The sequence below is a fragment of the Rhipicephalus microplus genome, chromosome 5 (genome assembly GCF_043290135.1).
Source record: "Rhipicephalus microplus isolate Deutch F79 chromosome 5, USDA_Rmic, whole genome shotgun sequence".
NCBI lineage: Eukaryota > Metazoa > Arthropoda > Arachnida > Ixodida > Ixodidae > Rhipicephalus > Rhipicephalus microplus.
Genome location: NC_134704.1, coordinates 100,665,588 through 100,680,028, shown reverse-complemented (window position 1 = coordinate 100,680,028; position 14,441 = coordinate 100,665,588).

Below are 14,441 nucleotides of genomic sequence, written 5' to 3'. Positions count from 1 at the left end.
CCCCTGTCATACTCTTGACGTCATGCGAAAGAATGGGACTTGCTAACCCTGCTTGTTGCCTGACCCATACTGCCGTCTTCCGATCTTTCAGTGTTAAGTCTACCATTGTCCACGTGGTCAATAGAACAGCCTTGTAACTATAGGGATGAACACATAAAAGAAAGAGCATGCACAATGTCGAACTCCTAATGAGCATGTCTCGACAAAAGACTGAAAACATCGCGAGCGTACAACCTCTATTTGTCATTTGAGTAGCACTCTTGAATTAAGCTGGTTTTGAATGTGAAACCTCTGTTATTGCAGCACCCCCTTTTTTTTATTCACATATTTCAATGTTTTCTCACAGAAAACCAATGGGGTCAGGGTTAAGGAGCTAGCATATGCTATTGAAACGTTCCATATGCCATTCTAATAATTCCGTATGTTTTCATAAGATTCTTACGGAGAACATCCGGATTCCGTGAGCTAACATACAGAATTATTGGAATGGCATACGGAATGTTTCAATAGAACATTATGCGCCTGACTGAGGCACTGACCCTTACAGTAGGGGTTCAGCGAAGCGACATAATTAAGAAAAAGACAACAGCTGATGTAGACACTAAACACATAATAGAGTAACCAACATAATCAATATGAGTAACAGTCGAAAAAACAACACAAGTGACAGAAGTAGCAGAAGGAACAAGACACACATTATGTTCAGCCTATATATTGTTGGCAGTGATAACAAGATACAAGAACGGCAATTTGCTAAACATTTAACGATATCTGCAGAACTGATCACGTGTGCACAGAAACATAAGGCATAGGGCAAGGGCAGAAACGAAGGGGAGAACTCACTTCCAACAATATTTATTTCGAAGAGCGTACGCCATAGATACTCTCGAAATGTGAAAAACGAACAAAACAGTAAAAAAAAAAACCCCGACAATTGCCTTGCGTGAAAACTTGTCCCTTATACACTCTTAAAGAAAGCAATACCTTTAATATTGCTACCAGCTTTTTGTTTGTATTTTAGAGTTCAGGAATTTCTTATCTCAAGAACTTCGTGCCATAATTTGCTCTGGTTTTAGGTAGTTTAGAGTTTATCACGCGTAGGTTGAGGTCTCTGGTCATTTACACATGGCTGGTCTCAAATTTCGCCCACGGTTCCTTAAATTACACGCACGTATGAAACGAGAGCTTCTCTGTGTAAGCTAGACTCATTTCGCAAATGTCCTCACTTGTACACTGGTTATTCCCTTATACGTACGGCACGCGTTTTGTATACGGGTCGTCAAACTAGAACTAAACGGGTGCTTTCTTCGACGTTGAGCAGTATCAAGGAGGACAAGTCCAAGTCGCATTCATTGCCGCGTTTGTGCTGAGATGGAGGCCACCCTATACATTCTATGAAAAAGTAAAGAATAAGATAATCATCTTTTGGGTCTCGCAGCTATGTAACGATAATATAATAATCTCCAAAGCGAGTTCACATGCCTCCTTAAAGATTCATACTTGTTACAAGTCAGTATTCTAAAAAAATGAGCCAGAAATGACTTTTTTTTTTCGTGAGTGTATTACTGTACTTGTTCAGTGGTCTGGCTTTAAGCGTGACGTAGCGGAGCACAAGCGATCACAAATGCGACCTATGTTTCATTTAGCTTGATTTGCAAGACACACCGTTTGCGTTTAAATTTTGCTCATATGTAAACATTCATTCTTACACATTAGACGCATTATTTCAGCAAGCCTTACTTACAGAGCCTAGCTGCTGAGGGTTGTCAGTAAAAATAAATACAGAACTATATGCTTCATCTTGAAGTGTCTCCAAGGACTTCATGAACATTGGCGTCTTCGTAGCCTAGTAACAATATCGAACATTAAAAGAATCTGATAAATAACCCCTGTACATAGAAACATAAGCTAAAAAAGATTCTTTCGTTCAGAGAACATCATTTAAAACTAAGCCGCGATTTTGTATTAGTACCCAGGCGGAAAAAGCTGCGGAACTTCTTTTAATACGAGCGCAGAAATAACGAACTAAATAAATATTATATGCACCATCTTCGTACGTTGCGCTTGAAATAACTCCTGTGTAAGTGATTATCACGGCGCTTAGTCTCTAAACGCTTGGTGTCATTACATGACAGCTCGGACTTTGCACGGATGGTCAAGTCATGAACCACACTATAATGAAAAAAAAAGTTTCAAAAATTCAGTTAATGTGGTGTTTACTAGGTGTCCTCAGCGTTTCAATAGTCTTGAAATATATGAGACGTTGCAACCGCTTTTATAACTACTTAGCGTGTTCGGGTTAGTAAAGGTTACTACTCGCCTGCATGACAGGTTATCAAGGTGCTTGTTTAGGCAAGTTGTTACTACTCCATTTAACTGATATATAGCGCATACCTTAGGGACGAGAGAAAAGAGATTGTGACACAAACAAGAGCTGTATAAACATGTGTGTGTCGCATTCTATTGTCTGTCGTCACTGAAGTAGTCGCTACATAGCATTGACAGGTCGCTAAGGGTCGCTACTTCTGTTGGTCGATGAATGTTGGGCTGTAATAGTGACCATTTAATGGAAAACTTATGCCCACTATAGTTATCTTTATTATCTCGAAGTATCAGTCCCGTGGTTCATCATGGCAGATTTCTGCCCCGCCGTGGTGGTCTAGTGGTTAAGGTACTCGGCTGCTGACCCGCAGGGCGCGGGTTCGAATCCCGGCTGCGGCGGCTGCATTTCCGATGGAGGCGGAAATGTTGTAGGCCCGTGTGCTCAGATTTGGGTGCACGTTAAAGAACCCCAGGTGGTCTAAATTTCCGGAGCCCTCCACTACGGCGTCTCTCATAATCATAGAGTGGTTTTGGGACGTTAAACCCCACATATCAATCAATCATCATGGCAGATTTATAGGCAGGTATAGTAAGATATAAGGATGTGGATCCCGAAAATATCCATTATATGTCTTAAGTTCATCGACGCTTCCCGGTATACAACGTGTGGTACACGAAGTAGGCTCTTACACAGATTTATTCTTGCTCTTGTATTAGCGTGGATAGCATTCGCACGAGCGCATGTGCGTGTGTGTGCTTTCGTTCTTGCCTCGAGAATATACACATTGCTCTTCCAAAATGTCAATGTCGTGTGAATTTATTAAAACAAGGTCTTGCGTTTATGCTCCGCACACCACTGCTAACGCCCAAGTCTAGCTCATCTGCTCCAGACAATAATCTAATGTTGCGCATGTACGTTGATGCATTTTCGCTCCCCATTTTTTCACGGCGTTTCATTGTAAACAACTGTGGACCATGCTATAAAGCTACTTTTTTGCATGTATATATCTTATTTCAGCAAGCATTCCGTATTGAAAAAGCAGGTTCTACCTTCTCACGGCATTTTCCACTCCTGGCTTGGAGCCCAGTTCAGCCGAACGTAACAAAGGGCAGGCCGAAAAAAAATACTCGCAACTGGACCAAGCGCATCGCGATGAATACAGGTATGATATTCACCTAGCAATACCCAAGACGGGCACCCGTCACTTATACGTGCTGGGATTTAAAACGAATGAAAGTACTGCTTGCTTCGATTACGGCTGAAATATGCCAGCAATCAAGCACCACAACCGCTAGAACACCACCGCAGCCGATAGAGCAGGGAGGTTCTATGTGTGCAATAAAATCTCGTTCAAATAACACGTTTCGGACCCATCGTCATCATCCGCCTGTCTACGCCCACCTCAGGGCAAAGGCCTCTCCCATGTTCCGCTAATCAGCCCAGTCCTGTCTTTTCTGCTGCCACGTTATACCTAGAAACTTCTTAATCTCGTCATCCACCTAATTTTCGGCATCCCTTTCATGCGTTCGCCCTGTCTTGGAATGCAGTCGGTTATTTTTAATCACCAGCGGTTATTCTGCCTACGCCCTACGTTCCCGGCCCATGTCTATTTGTTGATTTACAATCTATTAGCCCCCGTTTGTTCCCTGATCCATTCTGCTCTCTTCCTGTGCACGTCTGAAAGTTACATCTTTTATTTTCCTCTCCATCGCTCACTTCATCGTCCTAAATTTAAGTTGAACCCTCTTTGTGAGCCTCCAGGTTTCTGCTCCATGGCAAAGACCAGAAAAATGCATCTGTTATATACCTTCCTCTTGTGGAATAGGGGTAGTTTACCATGCATTCCCGATTGGAGAATGTTTGCCGCACGTGGTCCATATCATTCTTATTCTAGCTATTTCACTCTCGTGGTTCGGCTTCCCTGCTGCTACGTGTCCTAGGTAGACATATTCTTAGGAATATTTGTAACGAGGCTGTTCAAAATAGGATTATGTTCCCCGGGATCAGACTAAAGTCTCATATCAGTGACTGTTGACAACAATGACCACATGCTTGCATTAGTGTTATTTTGAAGGTGCTTCAATGCGTTGAACATTTCACCGCTGTAAAGTTTGCCATATATACAGGTACATGTAGTCCCGAAGAGTCAGCAAGAGAATGAGTGAAAGATTCAGACCTTTGAAAGAAAACACGAGTTTGTGAAGGGTGTTTTTTTTTAATTCTTCGTGAAGGTAAGTGGCAAATGTATTCAATGTTGCTTTCTGTATTCAAGGTTGCCCTATTTTTCAGAATTGACCGTCTTGAAGACACTTTAAGAGGTCACGTGCTGTTTCCTCACCGTTGCCTTCTCATAGTGCACTGCAGGAGCATTGAACCCCTGCGAAAAGTGGCGGGTACCATGACTGTCACAGCAACTGCTACGAAGGCCTGTGTCTGCATCAGCGAAGTTAACCCCACAAGTAGGAATTTCATACAACTGTGGCTCATGCTAAACACCGCGGCGAACCTTGGCGCTTCGCATCTGTATGTGTGCCTGCAAATCAACCAGTGCAAGAACTGACGCAAGGACTGACATGGCAGTAACGTTCACTCACGGCAGCATGTGTGCGTTATCGCTGTAGCTTTTTTCAGAAGTTACCGATCAAAGCAGCCGTAACGCTGACCAGTTTCTTAAAAAAACATTCTACAGCTGAAGAGGACTTCTTTTACACTTTTTCACGAAACTGATCAAAATCGTCTAAGTGATGTTTACTTTAAACAACAACAAGAGCAACAACAAAAAACCAACAAGCAAACGTGTCATTCGTACTCGTGAGACTTCTCAAAGGCTTTATTTCTAATAAGATTGAAGAGACTGTTGTCGAGTGTTCAACACGGACTGAGGCCAGCCACTAAGCCCGTATTTCCGTTCACTTGAAATTGACTTCTTTCACGCGCATAGATCGTTTCCTGTTTGTACGCCGTACAAGACATGGTATTATTGTGCCCTCAACACTCACTTCTCAGCTGCTACTGTCAAAGAGGCTTCAAAATTGCGGAATGTTTCAGTTAAATTTTATTAATATTTGTTGTCGCGAGCTTTATAAGATGATAATGCATGAAGAAACAACTTGCCTAAAAATGGCACAGATGAGCGTGCAAATTGATCTGGATTGTTTTTTTTTATCATGGTGTTCGCTGAGTCAATTCTCTGTTATCCAGAATTCATTGTTGTTTAATGATAATGAAATAGTTTCAATTTTTAATTAGTTTACTTAGCGTCAGTTTTGTTACTTCTTTGTCCCGCAACACAAACTTGCAATTCTTCGTAACGGATGCATGAGCCCGCCTTCCAGTGTTTTTACATGTAACAAAAAAATAATTGAGCAAAAGCACTAACAAGAAGAAAAGAATGCCACTTCCAAGTTTATTCTCATAAAGCAATCTCGCTACAACAATTATTTTAGAACTTTCGCTTTGCTTTCGCTTCCTTGTGCTCGTTTTGTGGCATCCTACATACACCATGGCTAATCGTGTTTACAAATACGCTGTAAATAACCATGAAAACACGCATATGTCGTGTGGTAGTATGATAAACATATTAGTAACACGTTATCCAGACGAAACACCGCAGAACTAAGTAGACCAAGTGGTAATGCAGGAAGTAGAACCCTACGAACGTAAACGTAATCGCGACTTTTTCAAAGTACCAATATTTGCACTTCGACACCTCGGTTGAAATTTGCCGCACACGAAGCCATCGTTTTTATCAGTGGGCCTTACAAGTGCGTTGCGAAACTCTTGAAAGTCGCTTCCTTCATTTTTTTCCGCAAATAAAAATGGCCATCAAATTCCCACGTGAGTGCCTCTTTGTTGCGAGCGAACAGAGCACGAGGCCACCAAACAACCACCGTGCTTTGCCCCTGCTGGCATTGTCATGTCAACAATGAAAGCTACGTGCGTCTCGCGTCTTAAACTCAGAAAGATCTCAGTCAGAGTTTGATCTAAAATGTGATGGTGACACAGTGTGCGGGTGTCTTCTTCCGCCTTCTCGTTCATCTGGCTGCACTTTTTACACCATTGTGCCGAGGCTAGGATCAACAAACGCACTGAAAGTTTTCGCCTTACTGACAAGAAGAGACCGAAAGAGTTCGGCACGTGCTGCAGGAAGATCGGCTAGCGTGATTTGACAGAAAAGACCCAATGACAGTCCCTGGTGGAATTCAGGACTTCAAGCAATACAACTTTTTTACACATTCATAATAGGACGGTAAATGTAAGCCGTAAGATAACAAAAATGAAATGTCAACTATCATGAAATCAGAATGAAGCTATCTCTACTTACGCTCAAGTGGACATGCATGTTTTGGTATAATTTATAATGCAAATGTGTAGACGTCATGAACACATGTGCCAGACACCACGGAGCAAATAATGAGCACGAGATGTTGCGGTATATCTTGTATATTTGAAAGAACTAAATAAATTTGACTCCACCACGGAATCAGAACAACGTGGGCACAAGCAGCCATTGTTGCTTTATACGAAAAAAACGTAGTTCGCTCCATTGGATGAAAAACCTAGTACACATGTCACACTATTGTCTCTCACATCGGTACCAAAATACAATACAAACACAGACCAGACACGATAAGACCACTTCTCCGGCGCTTTGAATAAATATGTCTACAATACAAGGTACCGAATCAGGCACTAAGCGTTGTCTGATTGCCGGAAAGACTGGCCCCAAGGTTGGACTTCTCGCACTATATACACTGACTTTGCGTTCACTCATTTAAGGAAGAAGAAAACTCCATGGGAACAAATTATACAGGATTTAATAGCCGTATAAAAAATATAACGCACACTCTGATTACTACACTGACGGATCAAAAACACAAGAATATATATGAAATGCCGTCATATCAAAACGCTCAGAATCATGTATAAGACTTCCGTCATTTGTATCTGTCTTCACGGCAGAAGTATATGCTATTTTGGTTGCTCTCAAAAAATTTTATCAAGAAACCACAAAAAAGCTGTCATTGGCTCCTTTAGCGCATTTAAAGCCCTATATTTAAGGTCGGAAAGCGAATCATTTCTCGGGGACATTTTACAGAAGTTAAAAGGAGGTGAAAAAAATGCCTAGACAATCCGACTTGTATGGGTGCCGAGACATGTTAATATCCCAGGAAACGAAAAGTAAGACAGGGTAGCAACAAAGGCAAGTCATCAAAGCATAACAGAAATAAGGGTACCATTGTACCCTTATTTCCATTGTAGGGGCACGGCACCGCACCAGAGATGCATGTGTTTCAACCGCTCAATTTGCAGGCCACGATTACCTGGGCTGTCTGCTCCTACCTTGCTGGCACGTGCGCACTGGTCCCCGATGGCACTTCACCGGCTTGGCCTGCGTCTGCATTTTTCATGCCGACGCTGAACAAGCAAATCTGGACGCACATCTGGCCGCTAGGGGCATCGACGACTACGCCTGACGGAACCGGCTCAGCATATTTAAGGGAATCACCGGCAGATCACCTCGGGCACGGCACCGCACCAGAGATGCATGTGTTTCAACCGCTCAATTTGCAGGCCACGATTACCTGGGCTGTCTGCTCCTACCTTGCTGGCACGTGCGCACTGGTCCCCGATGGCACTTCACCGGCTTGGCCTGCGTCTGCATTTTTCATGCCGACGCTGAACAAGCAAATCTGGACGCACATCTGGCCGCTAGGGGCATCGACGACTACGCCTGACGGAACCGGCTCAGCATATTTAAGGGAATCACCGGCAGATCACCTCGGGCACGGCACCGCACCAGAGATGCATGTGTTTCAACCGCTCAATTTGCAGGTCAGTGACTACAAATACGCCGTCTGTGTTAGGAGTAGCAATTACTGTTTGATTGCGGTGTCGTGCCCAGCCGAATGGTGTGATGCTTTGAAACGATCTTTGTCACGAATATCTCGTTTCTGTCTGGTAATCTTTGATATGCTGCTCATGCTGTCGGGTGATATTGAATCGAACCCAGGGCCTATGAGCAAGATCGAGTCTGAGGCTTTCGCCGCAGCTATGTTAACCATACAGAAATTAGAGGAAGGGCATGCAGCCTTGTCAGCGCAATTAAGCGAGACCATTGAAAAACTGACGGCTTCTACGAACGAAGTGGCTCGTTTGACTGAACGCATTTTAGCGCTTGAATCATCTGTCGCGTCACGTTCGGCAACTGGTACCGGTACGCCTAATAACTCCCTGCACCAAATTTCGGATCATTTGACCGAGATTACGTCCAGGTGTAACGAGACCGAAAACAGACAGAGGCGGTCTAACTTGCTTTTTTTTGGAATAGAAGATGACCCTAAGGAGGGATGGGCAGCATCTGAAAAAAGAATAATCGAATTCTGCTCCGAAAAATTCAACATTTCTTTGACTGGCGCACAATTCGAGCGTGTGCACAGGCTGGGGAAATTCAGAGACAGCAAACAGAGACCTATAATAGCCAAACTGACTTTCTTTAAAGATAAGCAGCAAATTCTTGCGTCAGCTCCAAAACTAAAAGGGTCAAAATATTCTATCGGAGAAGATTTTTCTCTAGCTACGCGACAGGCACGAAAAAGCCTAATTGAATTCGCTAAAACGCAAAGAAAACCGTTTAAGCTCTCAGTTGACAGGCTACGCATGGATGGCAAAACCTACATACTTGATCATGCCAGCAAAACCGTTATTCTATCAGAAAGATAGCTCGCAACCAAAACATGTCCACCAAAACACCACCAGAAACCTAAATCACATTTGGCGACCCCTTCTTTTCTGATATCATTTACTAACATTAGAAGCATAATACCCAAGCGCGATACAATCTGCTCTTTTCTGGAAGACAACAATTCAGATATACTCGTGCTCACGGAAACTTGGCTATACCCTGCAATCACAAATAACGAAGTTCTTGCTGGCAGTGAAAGATATAACATATACCGCAAAGATCGCGTCGACAGGAGAGGTGGTGGTGTACTTCTTGGTGTAAAAAATACAATCTCTTCGTATGTACTGAATCTTGACTCACCCATTGAAATAATTTGGATAATGTGTGTGACTAAACACGCTAAAATTCTGGTTGGCAATTGTTACCGCCCGCCTGATTATAATAACACATTTGTACGTGATCTTCATCATAGCATCAAAAATGCCAAAGATCTTTGCCCTACTGGTGTAGTTTACCTATTCGGTGACTTCAACCTCCCGCTGATTGATTGGACAAACTTCTCATCACCATGCTGCCTTTCCACAGAATTCATTAACTTAGTCTTGGACTTTAACCTCTCGCAAGTCATTGATCAACCAACCCGTGGTTTAAATACGTTAGACCTATTACTAACTAATGCTCCTGATTCAGTGAGGACAGTCTCTTGCCTAAGGGGCTTCAGTGATCACAATTTAATCGAGGTAACGTTGGACTTACCTGTACCATTTGCAGGAATATCCAAAAAGAAAATTCGGGACTACAGCAAAGCAGAGTTTGACAAAATAAGTGCACAGCTCGAAGAATTTTTTAGCAATGTCCTCTTTCCGTCATTCTACAACAGGTCTGTAAATGAAAACTGGGTGCTTTTTAGAGACAAGATGTCTTCATTGATAAACCAATATATCCCTGTTATCACTGTTTCTAATGATCTATCTAATCCCTGGTTCACTAAATCCCTCCGTAAGCAAAGAAACAAGAAAAAACGCCTGTACTGCAATGCCAAACACAGTGCTACGCCCTCCGCTTGGGAAAAATACAAGCAGTACTTGACTGACTACTGTAAAGCAATATGCAACGCCAAAGAAAAATATTTTCACAACGACCTACCTTCTCTTCTGCAAAATAATCCAAAAAAATTCTGGCGCCTCATATCCCCTAACCACGGTTCCAACCAGTTGTCATTACTTAATGAAAACAACATTCCGCTTTCAGACTACGAGTGCTCCACTACTTTTAATACCTTTTTTTCATCTGTATTTAGCCAAGAAGATTCTTCTGACGTACCACATATCCCTGATTACAACTTCCAATACATGCAGCCTATCGAAATTACGGTGGAGGGTATCGCGTGTCGAATTAAACAGATTAAGGCATCCTCATCAGCTGGTATAGATGATATCAACTCTAAGGTAATTAAAAATACTGTTTCCATATCTAGCATTACATTATACCACATTTTTCGACAGTCGCTATCGTCTGGAAAACTTCCAGACGACTGGAAAATAGCCAAAGTAGTACCCATTTTTAAATCCGGAGATAGGAACTCACCTAAAATTTATCGCCCAATCTCGCTCACATGCATATGTTGCAAACTCCTCGAACACATAATCGCCTCCCACGTATACAGTCACCTCGAGACTAACAAATTCTTCTTTTCAAACCAGCACGGATTCAGAAAGGGCATGTCATGCGAAACACAGTTACTAGAATTCACTACAGACATTCATTACAACATAAATAATGGCCTACAGACTGATTGCATATTTCTTGATTTCGCCAAAGCATTCGATCGTGTCGCCCATTGTCGCCTTATTTCAAAATTATCTGCCCTCCGATTAGACTCCCTCACTTTATCTTGGCTACGCAATTTTCTGTCACTTCGCAAGCAGTTCACAATCGTTAATAATTCTTCCTCTCCCTCTTCGTATGTCTCTTCTGGCGTCCCACAGGGGAGCGTTCTTGGCCCATTACTTTTTCTTATCTACATCAACGACCTCCCAACTAACATATCATCGCATATCAGAATCTTCGCTGATGACTGCATGCTCTACAGACCTATAAACTGTCCTAACGATCACTCCATCCTTCAAGATGATCTGAACACTATTTCTAATTGGTGCAGCACTTGGCTTATGAGGTTGAATACTAATAAATGTAAAGTTGTTTCTTTTGGACGTAAACAGGTCATATCTAATTTCACTTACCATATGCAATGTGACAGGCTCTCCACGGCGACTTCTTACAAGTATCTTGGCATCCACCTTACACCAGGGCTTTCCTGGTTTGATCACATCACTAACGTTTGTGCAAAAGCCTCCAAAACATTGGGGTATTTACGCCGAAACCTTCGTCGTTGTCCCACTAACATTCGCAAAATGTCTTACCTAACTTTCGTCCGCCCGCAACTTGAATATGCCTCATCTGTTTGGTCCCCTTCCGCTCAGTATCAAATTAACATGCTGGAAACAATCCAGAACAGAGCCACCCGTTACATTTCTAGAAACTATGACATCAATTCCAGTGTGACTCAGCTTAAACTCCATCATTCCCTCCAAGCATTAAATGTTCGTCGTCACGTGTCCTTGTTATGCCTATTTCATAAGTACGTCTACAGTAACAAAACATCGTCGTTGCACCTTCAACGCCCGCTCTACACGTCACGCAGATTACATAACCATCTCAGCTTCACTCGCATTTTTGGAAACACGAACGCGTTCAACACATCCGCACTACCACAAGCCATCCGCATGTGGAATGATCTTCCCGACGATATCGCCTCTGATAGCAACCCCAACACGTTTCGGCAAAAAGTTCAGACGCATTTCCTTAATATTTCATCTTGACGTTCTTTTACTTCTTTTCCGAGGGTTTTTATGTTACGGAGTGTTCTTATATACTTCATCGCCATGTTTACGTATTGCTGACTTATTGCTTTGTTAATTTTTTTTTTGTTATTACTTACCGACATTGTACCGTTTTTATTTTGAAATTTACATGCGATTTTTCACTGTAACCCCCCTTACTCAATGCCTTCTGGCCTGTAAGGTATTTTCAATAAATAAATAAATTCAGAGACTGTTTCAACAGTTGTCGGACAGCCTTTAGGGCAAAATGGCAAGAAGAGTGGCAGGCTCAAGTGCATAACAAGCTTCAAGCTGTCAAGCCTATTTTACAAGAATGGAAGTCATGCAATCACTAAAAGCACTTCATCGAAGTAACACTATGCCGCCGACAGATAGGCCATACTCACCTCACCCAGAACTTTTTAGCGCGCGGGGAAAATGAGCCAGAATGCGAATATTACAAGGAAACTCTGACTATCAATCATATTTTGATAACATGCCCAGTCTTTGAAAAAAAGAAGACACGCTTATTTTAAAGAGTTTTACAGAACACAAACACCTTTACACCCAATGTTAATACTGTTACGTTTGAAAGAGACCGGTAGAGGTTGAAAGGGGCCATTTATCAGGTCGTGAGGGGCAGCTCAGAAGCAGCCGACTGGTTAGAGATCCTTCCAATCCTCTTTTTCCTTTCTCACTCCGGGCGACAAGTGCGTTCACCGTATACGCTTCGTTGTCTTCGTGCATGTGCGCAACATTCCTCCCCGCGCAGACGAAGGCCGCTGGACGAGTCAGTTGAGTTGTCGTGGCTTGTACTGTTTCAGGTGGGCAACATGAATCACGTGAGTTTTGTCAGCTCGTCGACAACTCGCCGTGAGACGAGATATTACATAGTTGACTTCTATAAGTCTGTCTATAATGACAAAAGGTTCATCGCAAGTGGCCAAAAACTTTTGGCATAACACGCGCTTGCGCATCGAAGTCGACAACCACACCAGATCACCACGGCGATAAATCCCTGCTCGATGGTGAATGTCATAGCGTGCTTTCGCTTTGTCTTGCGATGCCAATGTGTGCAGTCGAGCTATGCGACGCGACTCTTCGGCGAGGCAGAGAGTCTCGGCGACAGTGACGTTGTCGTGATCACAGAAGGGTGTGATCAGAAGACTCCAGGTTCGAATCTTTGCAGGCTCACCACTCACAAAGACTTTCCCCGTGCGACAATCTACAGTGGCACCGCATTCTCGCAAGAAGTCTATGCCGAGAATGACGTCATGTGTCTACCGAGGAACAATCGCAAACACTGTCGTTATGATAAGGCCTCCCAAAAATACTTCAGCATTACACACACCAATAGGGCACAACGGCTCTCCACTCACTCCACAGAACGTCGAGGTTTCATCCCAGGTAAAAACAACTTTCCGCCCTAGCACGTCTCTAAAGGAAGCACTCATTCCGGAAATCGTTGCACCCGTGTCCACCAAGGCAATCCCATGCACATAATCCACCAAAAACACGCACTTTGTTTTTAAACATACACACAGGAGGTATTTCTGTCAGTAGCACGTTTTCAGTGACCTCACCCCCATTGGCCGCGCTGGCTAGTTTTCCGGTGGCGAAGACGGCGCTTTGTGACGCAGCGGTGACGGGGAACTATGAGCTCGAGGTAGCGGGGGTGGGGGGGGGGGAGCGTTAAACTGCTGTCAGATGCCGGGGAGTGGTTGCGGAAGTTGCTGGGCCAATAGTTGTCATCAGGTGGTATGTGGACCGGCTGCCAGACACCATGAGACTGTTCGAAGAGTCGTGAAAAGTCGGATGGTTGGTGATACCGAGGAGTCACCGGACGGTTGCAAAACCGCGATATGTGGCCTGGCACACCGCAGGAATAGCACGCCGGCCGAGGTCGAAACGTTGGTCGTTCATCGATGAATCGAGCGTCATCATTTGTTCTTGTGTAACGGATGTACTGGTCGGGTACGTCGTGACGAGACGTCGGGTGCCGAGGAGGCATGCGCTGAGAGCGTCGGTCATACTACGACGCGGGAAATCTAGTTGCCATCCTTGACTGTGGGGCTGGGCTGTACTCCACAGTTGCCGCGCTCATCGTCGGTTGCCATGGGGTCAAAGGAGACACCTCCATAGCCTCACGTGGCAGAGACAACTCGGGATGGTCAGCTGTCGAACACGACATTTCTCGGTGGGACAGTTCCTCGCGAACAATCTGTCGAATGGTAGAAAAGAGGCCGGGGCCAGGATGCGTGTCCACACTGACAACAATTGTAACGTTAGCCAGCCGACGAAACATGGGCGCAATTCGGCGCCTCTTGAGCGTTGCAGACGTTCGGCAATGCTGAATGACGTCGGACAGAGAACTGAAGCTTTCTTTTCCAATTAGAAAATTATACACGTCCTCAGCAATCCCTTTGAGCAGATGACCAACTTTGTCCTCTTCCGACATGGTAACACAGACCACCTTGCACTGCCTTAACAATGTCTCACGTGGTAGCTGTGCCCGTTGCGACAGTGTTTGCTCAGCCCGCTTTTTTCTAGC